We start from the raw sequence: 19,782 nt of genomic DNA on the forward strand, positions 1-19,782 counted from the left end.
GACCAGTGCAAAAATGACTACTGCCATCATCACCAGAAGATCTATTGGACAATAGCAGGTGAGAAGATAATTTAAGATGTTGGCAAAATGGAATGCTTTTCAGAAAGAAAACATCTGGAGGAAGGATTACATCGACTTGTGAGCTGGTTAGATCTAGAAAGGACAAGAAAACAGGAAAGAGGGTGGAGGCAGTGAGCGACAGATCAATCGATGTCACTCAATATTGCAGAAGGAGGGGACCTTGAGGACTCACGCGTCCAACCCCTTCCCATTACAAAGGAGGCCAGTGACCACTGGAGAAGCCGCTGCCCTGGGGGCACACAGTCGATTAAGCCCAGGGCTCTCCCCATCCCACCCAGCCTGTCATCCCGGGTCCTTTCCATTGTCCCCATTCCTGATCCCTCTTAAGATGTGTACTCAAGAGGTGATTCTCATCACAACCTCACACTATTCTGACTCCTATCGGGTAAGTTTTGCTTGGGAGCAATAAACCGCCTTCATCTCGCTAGTTGCCTCTTCCCTTCTTGTAATGAAGCAAGGCTGCTCAAGAATGAAAAGGTAGGCCTTTAAAAAAGGGAAGCCACTGGAAAGATAAATGGCACACCTGGGGCTTGGGAAGCTGTGAAGTAGGGCTGTTTTCTACTCTGTCCCTAGGGCGTGGCTTAGGGCACATTATGGGACGTCAACAGACACTTCTCAAGTAAACCAGTGGATGGTGGAGTGGGGTCAGTGGGTGGGTGGTTGGTTGGATGCATGGGTGAATGGATGGATGGGTGGGTGGATGGATGGGTATATGAATGGATGGATGGATGGACAGAAGACATCTGTATAAAAGTTCTTTAAGCACTTCATGGGCTGGGACCACAACCCCTCCACTCTTACCCCCCACTGCTATTGACACAGCATGGGTGCTTCTTCACATACTACAGAGAGGGGAAAGTGTCTCGGAATGTAGAACAAACTCTACTGCAATCTGAGCCCACTATTAGAGGGTGAGTGTAGTCCTACTGATGATATCAGGACAAAGAAGGGGTTTGTGTCTCTGCAAACGAATGTTGTTGGATGCCACTTTGCCTGCTTTAGAAATCCACAGACTCTAAGCCAAGCGTGTGACCACTCTACAGGGACTCCTGCTTCCCTTTCAGCCTCAAAGATCATTACCCATCTCGCTGCGAGGGCAACCCATCCTCCTAACACGTCACTGACCAAACAGGACAGTTGGGGAGCCTCTGATAGCCAGAAATGAAATGGCAGAAGGGGTGCCTCAATGAGGGCTCCTGGGCCCCATTTTCTCCATGCCTTAGACAGCCAGGTTTGCTGCCTCCTCACAAGGCCCAGGCTAGGGAAGGGGGCTGCTTCCTTTGTTTCTCTCTCTTTCTGGACTCACGTTCCGTGGTGTTGCCTCCAACTACACATTCAGCCGTTTAAATGATTAAACTGTTTTGAGGCAAAATGAGAAATCTCAGGATATAGACGCTGCCTGGTAGATAAGGAATGAGATAATGCTTTAGCTCACAAATTCCTTGAGGGCAGAGATTTTATTTCTGTATCTTTTAAATCTGAATTTCCGACATGCAGAAAAATGCTTGGCAAATAATAAACCACCAATATAAAGGGTGAATAAATAAATGAGAGAGAGGGAGAGAGACTGAGAGAGACCCCGTCAGCACTATCCCTGGTACTTCAGCTGGTACCCAGTCAGTTCTTGTTCCATCCCCAGGAAGGCTGGCCTGCTCCTTGGTCCTTGGGTCCCTTCTCTTTCTTACTAGGTCCCCATTTCTCTCCTTCAATTCTGTGGTGAAACTGCTTTCTCTGTAACCGCTTGATTCTCACCCTCTAAAGCATCTCGTCCTAGGTCACTTTGGTTTGTGTGTGTGCATGCTCAATTGCTAAGTCATGTCCGACTCTTTGAGATCCCACGGACTATAGACCTCCAGGCACCTCTGTCCATAGAGTTTTCCAGGCAAGAACACTGGAATGGATTGCCATTTCCTCCTCCAAGGGATTTTCCTGACCCAGGAATCGAAACTGTGTCTGCTGCATTGGCAGGCATATCAAGCCTCCGGGGAAGCCCTCTCATTTTGGTTTACTAGGATAAAATTCCCCTAATCCAAAATTTTTATGTTTAAGATTTTTTTTGAGCTGATGTACAAAAAGAGATGCTGGGCACTGAAAAAGACTTCCAAGCACCCAGCCAACTCTGTCGTCTGGATGACTGGGTCTCCCTAGACCCCTTGGCAGCCCCATCACCCACACTAAGCCATCCCGCTGCTGCTATCAGTTTTATTTTATTTTTTATTTTACTTATTACACTATTTTATCTTATTTTATCATCACACCCATTTCTTACATCAGGAAGTGACCTGAACCTAATAAAGCTTCTCCTCACTGTCTATCAGAATTCATTCATTCTTCCCCAAGGTTCTCCATCCCAGACGTCTACCCTGGACCCTCGGACTGAAAAGGCATATTCACCTTAAATTCTTAGAATTCTTACCTGTGGATGGCTCTTCCTTACAGGACAGTGCAATCTGTTCTGTACTATGACATGAGGGTCAAAGCCTCCTGATGAACATGACCCCTTGACCTTCCCAAAGTCCCAGAATCAAGATGGACTGAACCCAGCTTAGCTCTTAAAGTCTGGAATAGTCTGCTTCCAACTAAGCAAACTGTATTGTAATGCGTTATCTGGTTGTTAAAGGTCTTTATGGAGGATACTGATGATTAAACAGCTTTGAGACTAGGAAGCTTGGCTAAGCACTAATTCATGGAGTCATTATTTTGTCTAGTTCATAGTCATGCCAGGCACAGTTGAGAGAAAAGAAAGGGAAACCAGGTAGCCTCTAAGACTGGGGCAAACGCTCTTGAACAAATCAATGATTTTCCTTCCATTGCATAGAGAAAAACTGGCAGTGACGAGCAGGTGGAGACGCAGAGGGAAAGGAAAAAGGAGACAGAGAAAGGTTGGGGAGGAGTGGGGAGGGGTTACACCAGTGTTCCTACCCTCTGCTCATTCTTCCCCTTTTCTTCCTCCACACCTGAATTTCTGTTCTGTTTTTAATGGCTGGGACCTGTGATCTGTTGGCCTCAATCGATAATTGATGTTTTTCAATGATATCCATGACACTTTGGGCAATATGTTTGTAAACACAAAGCCGCCTCGGATCTTGCGTCTTGTCACCTTGCATAAGAGCCATCCTTCGTCACTCCCGTGTCAGCAGCCAATCGAAGGGGTCAGGAAGGGAGCTCTGTGGCCTTGGTCCTGGGTCTTGCTTGTTTTTCTCTTTTCCCAAGAGCAAACATTCCTTATTCACTGCCCTCTGGGAAAATTGAAACCTCCCCCTTCAAATGGGAGAAAAATTGGGCAGAAATGAGGAAATGGCCCTACTGGGATCAGGCATTGCATCTCGACCATCCTGGACCGCAGTGCTCTGGGGAAGGGAGACACAGTGGGGAATCCACACCCACCTGGCTTGAACCTGGGCTTTGGCACAGATAACGATGCCCTGAGCAGACGTAGCTGAGAGGCACGCGTCCAAATGTTATCCCCAACATCCAGGTACGCAACAGTAAATATCCTAGGTTCACCTAGACTGGCAGCTTTCTTTACATTTTGAACAAAGACCCATAAACCAAAGAAACAGTTTACATCACAATTGAGTGCACATATGCCTACTTAAGTGAAATTTTTAAAAAAAATCTTTAAGGAGAAAAACTGCCTTACAACAAATGATGTACTCTGATTTTTCTGCCATTTTTCTGTTTTTTTTTTTTTTTTTTTTTATCTTGAATGCTGATCATCATGTTCCACTAAGTTGATTCATAACTGACTTGTGGGTTGTGACCCAGAGTTTGAAAAAAAATATCGGACTAGACCGGGGTCAGCAAACTTATCGGTAAAAGCCAGGTGAGAAATATGTGCAGCTTTGCGGGCCATATTATCTGTCACAACAGTTTTGCTGTTGCAGCAGGAGCCACAAACGGTGAGTAAACACTTAAGTGTGGCTGTGTTCAAATACAACTTCCCTGAAATGCATGATAAATCACATTTCATATAATGTCCGCATGTCATGAAATACTGTTCGCCTTTTATTTTTTTTTAAATCATTAAATAATGTAGAAACCATCCTTAGCTCCTGGGCTGTACAAAGTCAGGGTGTGGTCCAGCCATAGCCAGACAGCCCCCAGCCCACACCATGTCTGCCACCATGCTTGGGGTGTGCTGCTAATCCTTCTCTCAAGGGTTCGGTATCCACGAACAGGCTGGGCTGTGGAAGCCCCCTCCTCACAGGTGCCCTTAGTCAGGGTCAAGCCCATGTTGATCTCGCGCCTATGTGTTAGAATCTGAGTTCTAACATATTCAATTAACAGTTTGTTCAGAGAGAGTGTGCTTTTTCTGCCATGAGTTTCTCCCACTGTCTTTAAATATCACTTTGCTTGCTTATGGTCTTCCTGAGAATGTGAAGCAATAGATCCCAGAAGCTGCTGGTCCAGCAGAAGACAGGAAAGTATCTGCTCTTTCCAAGCCTTCTCTTGGCTCATGGATACCATCTGCTCGGGAGCTCATTCCCTGGGCCTCCTCTCTTGGTTTGGCTGAACAGAGCCCCACCAGCTAATCTGAAGCCACAGGGCCTGGAAACTGCCATTCTAACTTCTGTCTCTGTGGGCTGACTATTCTAGGTGTCCTGTAAGCGGACTCATACAGTATTTGTCCTCTGCTGTGTTGCGCTAAGTCGATTCAGTCATGTCCGACTCTTTGTAATCCCGTGGACTGTAGCCCACCAGGCTCTTCCGTCCACGGGATTCTCCAGGCAAGAATACTGGAGTGGGTTGCCATGCCCGCCTCCAAGGGATCTTCCCGACCCAGGGATCGAACTCGCGTCTCTTAGGTTTCTTGCACTGACAGGTGGGTTCTTTACCACTAGTGCCGCCTGGGAAGTCTTTTGTGATGGGCCGATTTCACTGAGCATCATGTCTTCAAGGTTTATCCTTGTCATAGTATGTATCCGTTTCTTCCCTCTTAGAGTTGAATATATCACTTTCTTTTAACAGGTGGGTTCCCCAGATTTTCCTAGAAAGTGAGAATATAACTGGGCCTTTCCCAAATTTAATACAGATTTCAAGACAAACTCTCTTCATATGTTCCCCCAGAAATATCAAGTTTAGATGCCACTCCATCTCCTTGTCATTACCCTGTTCTTAGAACATTCCCTGGTTCAGTTTACCCTCCCACTCTTTAGTGCGGTGTCACAAAGAGGAAGCTGAAATTCCCAAATTTAAATCTTAGCTAAATTTGTATGAGCTAAAGGTTTTGACCAGAACTTCATCTATAACATGGAAACATCCACCTTATATGTAACGATGTTGTAAAAGTAAAATGAGATTAAAAGCAAATTGTCTAACACAAAGCTTAGAACTTAGCCCTCAAAATTATAACTGTTTTTCACCCAATTCATCATTTCCAGGGTCACAGTCTGGTTCCTAGTATCCCAAAAGGAACCCTGGAGATTCTCCCAGGAAAATCCCAGAACCTCTTTTTGAGATGCCAACTGAGTTACTACAAAAAGTACCACAGTCAGAGCCTGCTATGCTATGCTATGCTAAGTCACTTCAGTCGTGTCCGACTCTGTGTGACCCCATAGACGGCGGCCCACGGGAAGATGTCAAATCCAGCACTGCTTTTCTGTGACCTGGGCAAGCCAGCATCTTTCTATCCTCTAGCCTCCTCCTCTGTGAAGTTTAGCAAATAATGCCTCTAAAATCTTGCTCACAATGAGGCAAGGGCTTCAAAGGGCTCAGAACTTTTCACAGAGAAGTCATTGTCAAATGTACGCATGTGGTTACAACAAATGCTAATACCTTGGGAACTAAAACACCCAGTTGCTCCCTGAATGCTCTGAGTCTTCACCTGATGCCAGGACCCATCCAAGAGGCCGGGAAACAAGGATGGACTAATGACCTCATTACCCATTGCCATGCATGACTGTGCACATGTGTGACCCAGAGACTGTGACTTACAGAGAACAATGAGTGCCTTCTGCAGACCACACTGATCACCCACCTCAGAGAGGAGAAAGTTAACATCTCCTGGGGATCTACTGTGTATTACCAAGTATTCCACACCCACAATGACATTTCATCCTTCCCATATGTGAGCACATAGAAAGAAGCACAGTGAGGATACGTAGTTAGTCTAAAGCCACACAGCTGGTATCTCGTAAAGCTGATATAAAAAATAGTTTTGTCTGCCTCCAAATTCTGTAAAGTTTCTACTCTTCTATACAGCCATTCTAATAAAACCCAATCCTAAATATCCATCATAAATCCACCCAGAGATGGACTCGCATTGGTCCTACCTAATGGCCTGGCTCTTGTTTCCTTTCTCTCCCCCTTATGGCTCAAGCTAATTAGTGATGGTCTTAGTCCAACATCCAATTGCCAATTTTCTGGCCACTGGGTTCATAGAGAGAAGGAAAGTAGCATTCATTGAGTGCTTTCTAAGACCCCAGCCCTATTCCAGGAACTCCTGGAATATATTAGCTCTCTTAATTTTCATAATAACCTTGGAAAGGGGGTAATTTCCCCACTGGACAGGTCAGAAAGGTTAGGTAACTCTAGACAACCCAGGAGGTGAATGGACGAGGTGGTCCATAGCACCTTGGGAACCTCAGACAAACTCTCCCATAGCTGAGGCCACCAAGTCTCTTCGCCTCATCAGTCTCAGAGACACAGGGGAGAGGAAAATGGATCAATTATCATCCCTGTCCCTCTAGCCCCTTGAGGTGGCTCAGGAATGTTTACACAGGTCCCGAGTTGTGTTCTTCCTCTCTAGCCTCCCGCATGAGCAGGGCAGAATTATCCAAGAAGGCTGGTCATCAAGCAAAAATCTGTCCTCCAGAGGGCTCCACATCTCCAACACATCTCCAACATTGTGCTAGATACTTTGCATCCATCATCTCAATTCATTTTTAGGACAATAACATCACGTCTTTATTTCCACTTTGCACAATTTGTGCATTATTTCATTTGATTGTTCCCAATAGGCCAAAGCTTACAAAGTAAAGTAATCCTCCCAACCTCATCCAGTTGGGAAGTATAAAGCCAGGATTCAGACCCTGCTCCGCCCACTCTAACCAATCTGTCCTCTGCCCCAGACATACTGCAGGGACAGCCCCACCTCCCATTTGACTGATGGGTAAGCTGAGTCCATGAGCAGGGCAGGGCAGTGGTTGCAGACTCAGAACTACAGAGTCCCAGTCACACTTCTGTCTGGCTTTTCTAGAGATGGTGATGGAGCCCAACAGAGGCTGTGGGCTGGGAGAGATCCTTGATAAAAGCTAATGTTGAAAAATAAAACTGAGCAATCTGTCTAATCATTCATCACGCCTCCCTTCTGCAATAGCACAGGGTTTTAAAGAATTCTACTCTTCCCTGAAATGAGTCAATAACAAAATATCTGATTGTGACTGGCTCTCCCTTCCGCTGTCTCTGCTGCAGAATGTTTTCTGCTTATCCTTGTCCTGTGTCTTCATAATTGTGTTATTCACATAGCAACGCACAGCGATGGAAGGCTGAGAGCCAGCAGCGCCTGCACCAAGGGGAAGACTGGACATCCCTCCAGGATGATGCACCACTCGCCCCCGGGGCTCCCTGGGCCAGGTGGGGTGACACCGAGGGCAACCCCCTGGCCAGAGCTGCCCCAGACCATTTCCTGAGCAAGTGTTTATGGGGATTCCCAGGTGGCGCAGTGGGAAAGAATATGCCTGCCAATGCAGGAGATGCAGGTTCGATCCCAGGGTCTGGAAGATCCCCTGGAGGAGGAAATGGCAACCCGCTCCAGTATTCTTGCCTGGAGAATCCCATGGACAGAGGAGCCTGGCGGGCTACAGTCCGTGGGGTTGGAAAGCGTCGGACATGACTGAGCACCCCACAAGGGTTTAAGAGGACACCATACACCTGAACTCTGCCCCCTTTAGGTTCAATTTGGAATTGTAGTTTTAATAAACACCCTCCCCCAAATGGCATATTCTGCTAGCATGCAGTTTACTAGCTGTCAAGCTCTGTGCTAGGGCTGCTACATCCTGGCTGGGAGGCAAGTCCTCTTTGAGTGTCAGCCCTCCACACATCCTCCCTGCTCATCCATCCTCCCTGAAAGCCACTGTGAAGGTGTCTCTCAGGTCCGCTTGGGACTGGGTATCTTGGCCCCACTGCACCAGTGGGGTGAACCGTGACGACCCCTGCCCTACCCCGGCCGCCATCTCCAGACATGCTGCCGCTTCCCCTTCCCAAGGAGGTGTGTGGGACACAGAGAACCTTTCTCCCAGATCCCCGACTTGCTTGCTGCCAAATCTGTAACAGGGTTGGCACCGGGGCCCTGTCCTTGGAGGCTGCTCAGGCCAGGCTGGTCTCTTCTGTGCCTCCCCAGCACTGAGATAATAAAGGTGGAGATTTCTCCTCCTCCTTCCAGAGAGCAGACCAATTAACATTTTTAAAATTACCACTGGAGAAATACACCTAATTAGCCACTTTAAAGGAAACCTTTAAAAAAAAAAGTCATAAATTTCTAACTGGACACAGCTTGGAGACACTTTGAAAGCTAATTGTGTGTTTCTTGTCCTAATAGGGGAATTGGTAAGAGTTAGAAGCGGATTTTATGACCTTGGTGGGAAAGTGCAGGGAAATGGGTGGGTGGGGGGCGGTGGTTGACCTGGGCCGGGAGGGTTAATTTCTATTTATAGGAATAGATGGGACCCTCCTTATTCCCCCTCCCCTTCTGCTTCCTCCTCCCTTTCCCCCTCCACCCCCATCTCATGTCCTGCCTTGATCAGGGGCACCTGCCTTGCATGAATGTGAAGCCAGACAGCGGCGGACACCCAGCCTGGTACAGATACAAGGAAGAGAAAACTGAGCAAGAGGAGAGGGTTGCTGGAGGGAACAGAGAAGACAGGAGCCATGGCCAGGTTCCAGGAACCTGTTTCTCATTTACGTTTCCCATTCAACTACCCACCGTGTCCCGGGTGAGAGTCCGGGGGGCTGCTGTGAAAGTGCTGCCGGGCCCCGCCGGTTCCAAACGGGAGGCCCCAGGGCTTCTGCAGCCCTTTCGCTTCCTCCAGGCACACCCTGCACTGTGGACCCCCACTGCCTGGTCCCGAAACTGAGAACACACATCCTAACGTGAAGGGAGAGGTTCTGAGGGACCTCACTCAGGGCATGGCTGTATGGTGGGGTGTTGGTTCCAGGGGAAGGGATGAGAAGACCTCCCCGCCAGAGGAGGCTGCAGAAAGAAGGGAGGCCAGGGAGAACAGTGACCTCTGCAGTGGCCCCCAACCCTCCTGCAGACCCCACCCACAAGGGCCAGACCATCAATAGCCCTCTCCTGCCCACAGTTACAACCTGGAGAGCTGCCAGCCAAGGGGGCAAGAGTGGGTGTCCCCCTTCCATCCCCACTCCGGGGGCTGCACGCCTCCGGCTGCGTTGCAGGGTAGAAGCTAAGGGAAGAACATGGCCCCCAACCCCTGCAAGGCCCACACACAGTGGCCGGTGTTGTGAGTGCCCCACCCTGGGTGTGGCCTCCATGTTGGGTGAGCAGAAGCGAGGGTTTGAGTTTTATAAACGGAACAAGTGAACCTCAGACATGAGAAACCATTCACCCGAGTAGCAGCTTTGTATGTCTGCCTCAGTCCTTGAGACCACATTCTTCATTCGTGAAGACCTTTGGTTCTCTACGGTAAAGGAGACTACAGAGAAACTACACCCAGTTTGGAAACACGTTCTGGAAAGCCTACAGTACAGCATGCATTCTCAAGGGGGCATGAGCACCCCCAAAAGGGTGAAAATGGAGGGCATAAAGCCCTCTTGGACATTATGGTGGTCTGGGCCCTCCAAAGCCCAAATTCTCAAAGCTTAGCATAGTCTCGCATTTGAAAGAATTTAAATTTAGTTGTTCTTTTCTTTTTTCCTCCTAGTGGAGGAAAGTGATAATGAGAAAAGGGTTGAGAGATGCTAGAGCCCAGGGTCCACCTCCATGGCCATCCAGGCTGGACCCGCTGATGTCCTGCCCATGGGGATTGACCTCAGCTGACTGAAGAGGACATGGGCCACAGGAGCGGGCTCTGTCCTAGTGGGAGAGCCCTAGACATCCCGACAAAGACAATCCCAGGCGTTAGAGGTGGTGGCAGAGTCCAGCAGTCCTGGGGCTTGAAGCAACACCAGGGTAGGGAACTGTGTAAGATGCCACAATGCTGTGTATCCTTCTGGGTCTCAGGAAAGAGCTTCCAGAACTCAAAACACAGGGATTTTCACACCCCTCACCGCAGACCTCAAGCCCTAAGCGATGGAGTACCAGGTGGACTGGCCAGGCAGGCTCCTGGGGCAGGGATGGAGGGTGGGGCTGAGAGGATGCGGGGCCTTGAACATGGTCCGTGGAGCCAGGGTACTTGGGGAGGAGGACTGGGGGGCAGGGAGGAAGCCTGAGTCCCTGAACTCCTCAGGTACCCCTCATTCCTCCTTCTCCCCCTTCTCTGGGGGAGATAAATGGAGAGTGAGAGAGAAAAAAAAAAAAACACCAGCAAAACGGACACCTGTGCCCCCTGCCCCCCACTTAAACACCTGGCAGTGAAGGTCCTTGGGCCCCTACCCCACCTCCTCGGACGTGACCCTGGGCTGTGTCTTTCAGGCAAGGGGTGTGGCTTCCGCCTGACCAGCCTCCGCCTCAGCGGGCAGCTTTGGCCTGTGGGAAATGCTTGGAGTCAGACGCACGTGGCTTCAAGTATAGCGTCCACATGGGAACCTGGAAAGTCAAGTCCCAGGCCTGGGCTCCACCGGCCTCCACCTTCCGTGCCCCTCGCGTCCTCCAGCACCTGTCACGCTCAGGGGTTTCAGCTTGTCTCTGGAGTCATGTAGTCCTTTGCTTCCCAGTAGGAACGGGGGCATCATGGTCTCCCTGCCCTCAGAGGACCTTGATGAACGTGAACAGAGGTGTCACTGACGACCTGCCAGGGTGAGCATCTCTTCCAGCACCAGATAGCCTGGGTGTCTCCACCCCATTCTGCTGGCTTCTCCACCCTTTCTAGAAATTCAGTGGTTTTCTTGGAAGTCACCTCATTTCATTTCTGCAGGCAGGTGGGGAGAGGAATGGGGGAGAGGAAGACGACAGGGTCGCAGACCAGATCACATACCTGGTGGTGGGGGGACGGGGTGGTGTCGGGGGGGAAAGATGCTCCAGGTACAATGCCCCCCCACAGTGAGCCGTTCTCTGCCCGGCCCCACAGGGCACAGAGCACTGTGCAGTTGGGGGACACGTTCCTAACAGCAGGGTCCTGCAGGGAGCACTTATTTGGGTCCCTTTTCTGGGGTTCTGGCTGCTCTCCCCAGGGAACACGAGCAGGAGCCCCGTTTCACCTGCTCGGGCCCAAATCAGGAGGAAGCCACCCACCCCGTTCTCCCTCCACAGGCTCTCCTTGGCTTTCTGGGGGTGAGGGATGGCTCAATAGTTGCATTCTTTCTGTGTCAGGAAAGCGCAAACAATTCGGAGCCAGGAGGGAGAGGCCAGGCTCCTGTTGCCCGCTGGCAGGCTCCCCTGGGAGCTCCACCAGCGTCATGGAGGCCACTGAGAAAGGGAAAACAGCCAGCCTGTGGGGCCGGGAGCAGGAGGGAGGTTTGTTAGTTATGAATGATTAAACCAAAGCTCCCAGCACCTCAGCGTGCTTCCTCTTGTCACCCTCACCACCCAGACGCAAGGAAACACGAGGGGCGGCCCTCTCGGGCCCCACCCGGTGCCCACCCACTCTGACGTGGCCTCCAGCACACAGTCAGACCCCGGACAGCCGCCAGGCCCTCGCCTACTTCCCACTCCATTCCCTTCCAATCAGTTTAGGAAACAGCTCTGAGAACAATTAGAAACGATAACAAGGATGAATTACATAATTACAGTCCGCCTAGATCTCGGGTGCTTCAAAAACACTGCCGAACTGAGTCCAAAACCCGAACTCAAATCCAAAGGGATCGATGCGAGGGAGAAGACGATGGGCCTGGTGAGCGGTGGGGGTGCAAGGGCTGGGGCCCAGGGAGATGGGGGCAGCCAAGGGGCTACTATGTCCACCAGCTGGCCCAGCTGGGGCCTTCACGGCTGCCCAGGCCAAAGCCTCAAAGCACAGGTCTGGGAGGAGGCCCAAAGTTGTCCTTATGCTAGTGTGCAGAACAAGCCTCATAGACCAAAGAAGTGTGCCCACCTGTGAGGAAGACGGGGCCTTAGAGAGCATGCAGCCCAAACTTACGAGGATCAAAGACCCAGAGAAGAAAAGGTCTCATCCCCAAAACACATAGAACTCAGGATACGGAACCCCAAAGGCAAGGTTTTGTCCATCTGCAAGCCCCTGAACACCTGGCTTTGTTCTCAAACTGACTCTCCACACCGGGAAGTCCTTCCTTCCTTTTTTAAAAAAAAAAAGTACTTAATTTAAAATTATTTAATGAATTTATTTATTTTTGACTGCACTGGGTTTTTGTTCCTCTACTCTCCAGGAGCAGTGCTCAGGCTTCTCATTGCTGCGACTTCTCTTGTTGCAGAGCATGGTCTTACTTTGCGGCATGTGGAATCTTCCCAACCAGGGATCAAATCCACGTGCCCTGCATTGGCAGGTGGACTCTTAACCACTGGACGACTAGGGAAGCCCCAAGTCCTTCATTCTTGACCAAGAAGGATAGGTATAGAAAGAACTTTATCCTCTCGCACAAGACTCACAAACTTATCCTGTAAAGCGGGAGAGAATACATATTGAGGCTTCGTGGGCGACGTGCTCTCTGTTGTAACTGCCGTTCCACTGCATAAGCAACCACAGACAAGATGTAAACAAATGAGCAGGGCTGAGTTCCAGCCAAACTTTATTTATGGACAGGGCAATTTGAATTTCATATCATTTTCACATGTCATGAAATATTATTCTTCTTTTGATATTTTTTCCCCCAACCATTTAAAAATGGAAGAACCATTCTTTTCTTGCGGGCTGTGCGAAAACAGGTGGCCAGCCAGATGGTGGATGGTGCCTGCTGACCCCTGCTCCAGAACATTGCTAGAACACTTGGTGTTTCTCTGATTGCTCCATACCCAGACCCTAAACAGGACTCTGTGGACTCAGCACGGCATTTGGAAAGTCTTGGTGGTCAGTGTTTGCTAGGTCATGCTGGCATGTTAACCATGGAATGACCTCAGGAAGTCGCCCTGCTAGTCTTACTCAAGACATCCCTTCCAGGCTTCCCAGGTAGCTCAGTGCTAAAGAATCCACCTGCCAATGTAGGAGATGCAGGTTCAATTCCTGGGTTGAGAAGATGCCCTGGAGAAGGAAATGGTAACTCACTCCAGTAATCTTGCCTGGAAAATCCCATGAACAGAGGAGCCTGGCAGGCTACAGTATATGAGGTTGCAAAGAATCAGACACGACTGAGCACAAGAATGTCAATTAAAGATACCCCATGCTGCAACTTAGACCTGGTGCAGCCAAATTTTTTTAAAAAAGAAGAAAAGACATCCTTGCCATCTGCGATGGCTGTAATGAAGGAGTCTCTGGTTCAAGCCCTGGGTTGGGAAGATCCCCTGGAGGACAGCATGGTAACCTACTCCAGTATTCTTGCCTGGAGAATCCCACAGACAGAGGACCCTGGTGGGCTATAGTCCATAGGGTTGCAAAGAGTCAGACAGGACCGAAGGGACTTAACATGCAGGCATGCCATCTGTGAGCACCTGGGCCCTAGGAGGAAGCTAGGCAGGCAGAACAGAGGTTTCCCCAGCCAGGCAAACAGTCTCTTCCCAGAAGAGGATGGAAGACGGGCTGTGTTCCAATTTGCCTCTTTCTGGACAAGACAGAAGGTCTCCTGGCATATAAACTAGTTGAGGACCAACCTCCTGGCTCTAGACGCAGCACATGCCAACCTACCCCATGTCCTCCTGCAGTCTCTGCTTTTAGCATTGGGGAACATCAAGCACCTTCACTCATTCAAAGCAATTGTGTTGCGTGTCCTCCACGGCGCTATGCCGGGTGACAATCGGGCACAGGATGTCAGGCACACACTGGTCCAAGTCTCCATGCAGTTAGTGCCTTCAGGGCTGGGACCAATGATTCCTCTTTCAATCCCAGCAGCTGGCACTGCATGAGAGAGGCTCAGAAAATGCTGAACGGATGAGTAAAAGAATGAAGGCATGAGATGGAAATGGTTAATGGTGTAAGATGGATCGAATCCTATGCCAGCTGAGAGGAGGGAGAATTTGGGCCCTTCTGAGAAAATCATGAAAGGCCCAGTGGCAGAGGAGGCGATTGAGCTCAGGCTGACAAGATGGGTGAGATTTGGGTGTAACACTGGGGGCTAGAAGGAGAGGAGAGAAGAAATTACAGCCAGAAGGGATAGCCAGCAAGGGTCTCGGGAGTGATGACATCTGCAAGAACACCAACAGGTTACCCTGCTGATTCTTATATGCAACTAGAGAAATGACAATGAGGGTTAGAAGCCAGGAGGTGAGCTTTATCCAGGTCACCGGAGGGCCCAGGATGTCAGGCAAAGAAGTTTAAACTTGTGTAGGTGTTGAGTCTTCTGAACAGAGGTAGTCGAGTGGCAATGAGATTAGTAAAATTAATATGACAGCTGAGAACATCAAGACAGGAGTCAGCAAGAAGGACAAAAGCAGGCAAGCTGGGCCATTCCCCTGGGAGGAAGAGAAGTGTGGCCTTCGATGACGTGGGACTCATAACACGATCAGTGATTATGAGTACACACCCAGGAGTCAGGGAAGCTGGGTTCAAGTCCAGCCCCAGTGCTTACTCGCCGTCACCAGGACCCAGTCTCCGCATCCGTGAAATAGGATAAATGTAATAAAACGGGACAATCACCTCACAGGGTCGCTGGACGTTTGGGTGAGGTTACACATGGACGTGCTTATGTATGCTCCATGTACATTAGCTGTCGGTGTTCTTTTGTTCCAGGAAAACTCCACAATAACAGAGTTACTCGCACAAATGCTCTTTTGAGGGCTGTGATAAATAGTACATATTTCTACGCAGCCAGCAGTCAAATAGTTTCCATTGTTCAGGAGTCACATGTGGGCCAGACCAGGTACTTGAGCTTCCCTGGTGGCTCAGAAGGTGAAAGAACCCTCCAGCAATGCAAGCAACCGGAGTTAGATCCCTGGGTCGGGAAGATCCCCTGGAGAAGGGAATGGCAGCCCACTCCAGTATTCTTGCCTGGAGAATCCCATGGGCAGAGGAGCCTCGTGGGCTGCAGTCCATGGGGTCACGACTAAGCTATTAATAATTTCACTTTCTTTCAGGTTCTTTTCAGCAGAGTGTGGGGATAGCCGAGAACATTCTATATTCCCCGTTGCCTTCTTTCTCATCCTCCAAACCCTGGACCATGGAACCACCATATCCTCAGGAAGCTGACATACTCTCCCAGTCACTCCCCAGAGTCAGTTAGTGGCCGCCAGCAGCCAAAAATGTGCGGCCCCACACGGGACCTTAGTCAAGAAAAGTCACCGTGCTCTACAGAAAGCTCCCCGCCCCCAGCACTGCGGGAGGGAGGGAGTCCTGACCCACAGGCCAAAGGCCTTCTATCTCAGAACACAGAGGCGTCACAGAGGGATTCGAGCCAAGGCCTCTGGCCAGCAGACAAGCTAGGGGTCCTCTCATAGGCCAAGCCTGTCTTTTCAGATCCCTCATGCTAGAGACTAGCGATCAGTTGCTTGTCAGGCTCTGACCTGCCCAGAAAGTGATCAGCATCGTGGAAGACAGAGCAGGGATGCGGACGATGCTGGGGTTCTGATCTGAATGTCCCCACTCCCTGGCTACGTAACTGTGTAAACAAGGACAGCAGTCAAGGGAGGGTTCGTGAGATAATGAGTGTCTGGCCCACACTGTAGCCCAGCACTGGGACCTCTGGCGTAAAGGCGGAGGACTCTGGAAGTCAGTGCCATTGCATTAAAAACACTGAGGTTTTGCTCACGTGCTGAGAGGAGGATGAGGCTTCTCCTCCCTCAGTCCACATCGGCCTCAGACCTGGGAGGAGGAAGTGGCTTTAACCAAGGCTCCCCCACCACCCCCAACCCAGGGCCTCAGTCATGGGCTCTGCCCCTCACCCTCCTGGGGGCTCTGTGTTGCTCCATGTGGTCCCACCTCTCCTCTGCCCTGGCCCTCCCTGCCAACCAGCTGGATCTCCCATCTCTGCGTCTGAAGGAAACGTGACTCTGAAGGCACCAGCCGCTCGTGAGCCATTCCCGTGGGCGCCCTGAGTCAGCCCTCTTTGCCACTCCCTTCAAATCCCATTTATGACTGACCGCATCTCCTAAGAGCAGGAATGCCAGACCACGGCAGAAGGAATGGGGATTTAAAAAAGAGAGAAGAAAGGAAACATCCTTCATTTCCCAGGGCACCTCTGCACACAGTCCTTCTTCTGCATCGCCATCTGGTTGCCATTGGCAACCAGGCAATCATGTTTTTCTGGTCCCAGATATAATCATCATAATCAATATAGTAAAGTATTTATCCCACCTCCTTGGTTTCAAGGAACTTAAAGCTTTCACATTATCCTTTCTGCACTAACTTGGGGGAGACCCTGGAGGAGATGTGCAGCAGGGGGTGGGGTGGGGCAGGACTGAACCGATGCCTCTATTTAACAGATGGAAAAACTGAGGGGGCGCAAGAAAGGAAGGCTGTGAAGCACTGTCCACAGTGAGAAGAGAGTGCTCTTAACACTGATTGGCAGGTGATGGTGCTGTCACGTGTATTCTCCAGCTATTTCTCACACCATCCCTGGGAGGTAGGCTCATTTCATTCTCTTACAGATGAGGCTCGGAAGATTAAGTGATTTGTCCAAAGTCATATAGCTAGAAATGGCATTGCTGAAACTCGAATTTGGGCTTTTGAGTTCCCTGTCAGTGTTTTTTTTTTCTTCTTTCCTATAACATCTCTGCAAAGAATTATAACATGCTCCTAGAGTGATCATGTCTTTTCTATGCTTTGCCATCGCCCCACTGGAAATGCTCATCATTCTATTTGCTCTCTACACGATCAGAGAAACTTCTCTAGTAACAAACTATAGAAATGATCCCTGAAAGTATAGTCTTTCTATTTGCTCTCATGTAGGTAATTCTTCTCTTGAATTCTGCTTGGTATGAGTACTCAATTGGCAACAGGGATAAATGACAAGATTAAAGCATTCAACTGGGTTGACAATTTCAGAAGCTATATTTTACTCCCAAAATTCTATGGATATCCCCTTACCCAAGTAAAATTTTTGAAAAAAGAAATCAATATTTTTGACTGTGAAAGTCATTCATCACTTTGGCAACTATGTGATGTTGCCTGTTATTCCAGTACCTGGTTTGATGTCACCCTTTTATTGTAACAGCCAAAGTGATACTGGAAACATGCTTTCGGGCCCCTAAAAGTGGACGAGGCACATTCTCAACACCTTCCATCCTAAAATAAACACCAGCAAAGACTTTGGTGCCCACCTTGCTAGTCAGTGTTAAACAGGGAGCTAGAAGGAAAAGGAGAGCAAATAAAACACACCCGAGAGAGGACACAAGTGACCATGAGCAGAGCCATCCTAGATAGGATGTTTTCTCGGACACCACTGAAAGAAGAGAGTGGCTGCCTTGTGTCTGAAGTTGCTTCTCAAGTCTCAGAACAGAGAATCGCCGTATTCCACCCCAGCTTTTACCATCTTCCTAACTTAGAGTGGGGCTTCCCTGTAGCTCAACTGATAAAGAATCCACCTGCAATGCAGGAGACCCTGCTTCGATGCCTAGGTTGGGAAGATCCGTTGGAGGAGGGCATAGCAATCCATTCTAGCATCCATGGGCTTCCCTGGTGGCTCAGATGGTAAAGAAGCCACCTGCAATGCAGGAGACCCTGGTTCGACTCCTGGTTTGGGAAGATCCCCTGAAGGAGGGTGTGGCTAACCCACTCCAGTATTCTTGCCTGGAGAATCCCCATAGACAGAGGAGCCTGGCAGACTACAGTCCATTGGGGCGCAAAGAGTTGGACACGATTGAGCAACTAAGCACAGCACAACTTAGAGTGAGGCACGTTTTAGCGCTTGCAAGGAGAGGTCCCCAGACAGAAGAGCCCACTTGCGGTACCCCAGCCCTCCTGAAAAGTGAGATAAAGGGACTTGGGGCATCCTTCACCCTGCTGATAACTCATCTAACATCTCCCTGGATTCTGGAAAGAACTCACATTGGGGAATTCCCTCCAAACCCTCATTATATTCAATTGAGTAGACAGAGGAGTAAAATTAGAAACAAAATGCTTCCCGAGCCAGAACTCAGACTAAGGACACACAGAGAGAAACGCTGAGAATCCAGATCCCTCGGGATTGACAATGACCCATGTCAACCAACCAAAGAGGGTTCAGCACTTCATTGTAACGACGGCAATGGCCAGTTAACAGCCAGCCACCCACTGTCGGCCTTTGGTCTCACCTCCCCTTCTGTTCCCACTTCTACTCAGCTCCAGACGTTGTGCTCCTGTCTCCCGCTCCTCATCCCCAGTCTCCTCGTTGGCACCAGAACTGGCACTTCCACCATCAAATTTTAATGCTCCCTTTGGCCACAGTTTGCACCTCACCCCCAGCTGGCAGGGTCTCGGCTGGGTGTCCATTTCACTTGTGGCTGGGGCCCAGCTCGCATGGGCCAGACTGGTGGCATCTCTGCCGCGCCCATGCCAATGTCCACGGGGGTGATCAAAGAGGAAGGGAAGGCGGGTAAATGTGCTCTGGGCACTGTGCAGCATGAGATGGTTAGATAGCATCACCAACCCAATGGACACGAATCTGAGCAGACTCAGGTAGATAGTACAGGACAGAGGAGCCTGGCATGCTGCAGTCCATGGGGTACAGAGTTGGACATGGTGTAGCAACTAAGCAAGAACAGCAGTATCTCTCCCAGAAATTCAGCAAAATTCAAACTTAGACATGCAGGTTCTCTGAGACAAGGGGGCCAGTGTGGTACTCTTAGTAAGTCCTGTGGTTCCAAGTCCATCTCACAAGTAAACAGACAACAATGACATCTTTCCTATTTGTGTGATTTGTTCCGTTCCAGAGCTCGCTCTCTGCTGTCTCTCTTTAGTCTGCTCTCAACCTTGGAACGGATGCAGTCAGACCTGAGGACGTGAGCCCTACTTTGCGGTTTGGGGACACAGAGGCACACAGCACTGAATGACACCGTACTGAGTCTAAATGTCACGCTTGGCTCTCACCACCCTCGGCCAGTCAAGCATGACCCTGACTGGCTGTAGGTGGAGGAGTTAGAGAACGTGCCCCGTGCAGGCGGAACGCTTGAGCCACGCCTGGATTCTGGCCCTGCGGGTGGTGACAACCAAAGTCTGTGCTCTGGTTCTTCGCCTGCAGTGAGTGTCCCAGGTCTGCCGACCCCGCCCAGCTTCTCTGCTCCTGGCTTCCCAGTCCCCCATCCATCCACACACACAGAGGGCACATCTAGGGGCTCAGGCTCTGCTTCTGGCATCCAGACACACTGCCTAGACCTTCAGGATCAGAGCACAAGTGTGTGGGTCCTGTCTCAGGCTTCCTGGTCATGCATGTCCAGGTCTCCATTTAAAGGGCAGCCACGTGACGGAGACTGGCTGAGATCTGAGATCCTCACTCTCAGCTGTGGGCCCACAAACTCCTGCCAAACATGTCACCATAGCCTTGGGGTTAAACACCAGGAAGGAGGGAAAATAACGAAGGTGGGGAGAGGGGAGGGATTCTGAAATCTGGACAACATCAAGAACTGGT

General features: G+C 49.9%; 1 protein-coding gene and 1 pseudogene across 1 annotated transcript in view; both read right to left on the bottom strand.

Moving 5' to 3' along the window:
• The window catches only part of PLXNA4 (plexin A4), a 482,931-nt gene that overhangs the window by 310,308 nt on the left and 152,841 nt on the right, over positions 1-19,782 (bottom strand). The gene's annotated exons all lie outside the window — the stretch shown is intronic.
• LOC133246983 (small nucleolar RNA U3) lies at positions 17,007-17,107 on the bottom strand (annotated as a pseudogene).

Source organism: Bos javanicus, chromosome 4 (genome assembly GCF_032452875.1).
Source record: "Bos javanicus breed banteng chromosome 4, ARS-OSU_banteng_1.0, whole genome shotgun sequence".
Lineage (NCBI taxonomy): Eukaryota > Metazoa > Chordata > Mammalia > Artiodactyla > Bovidae > Bos > Bos javanicus.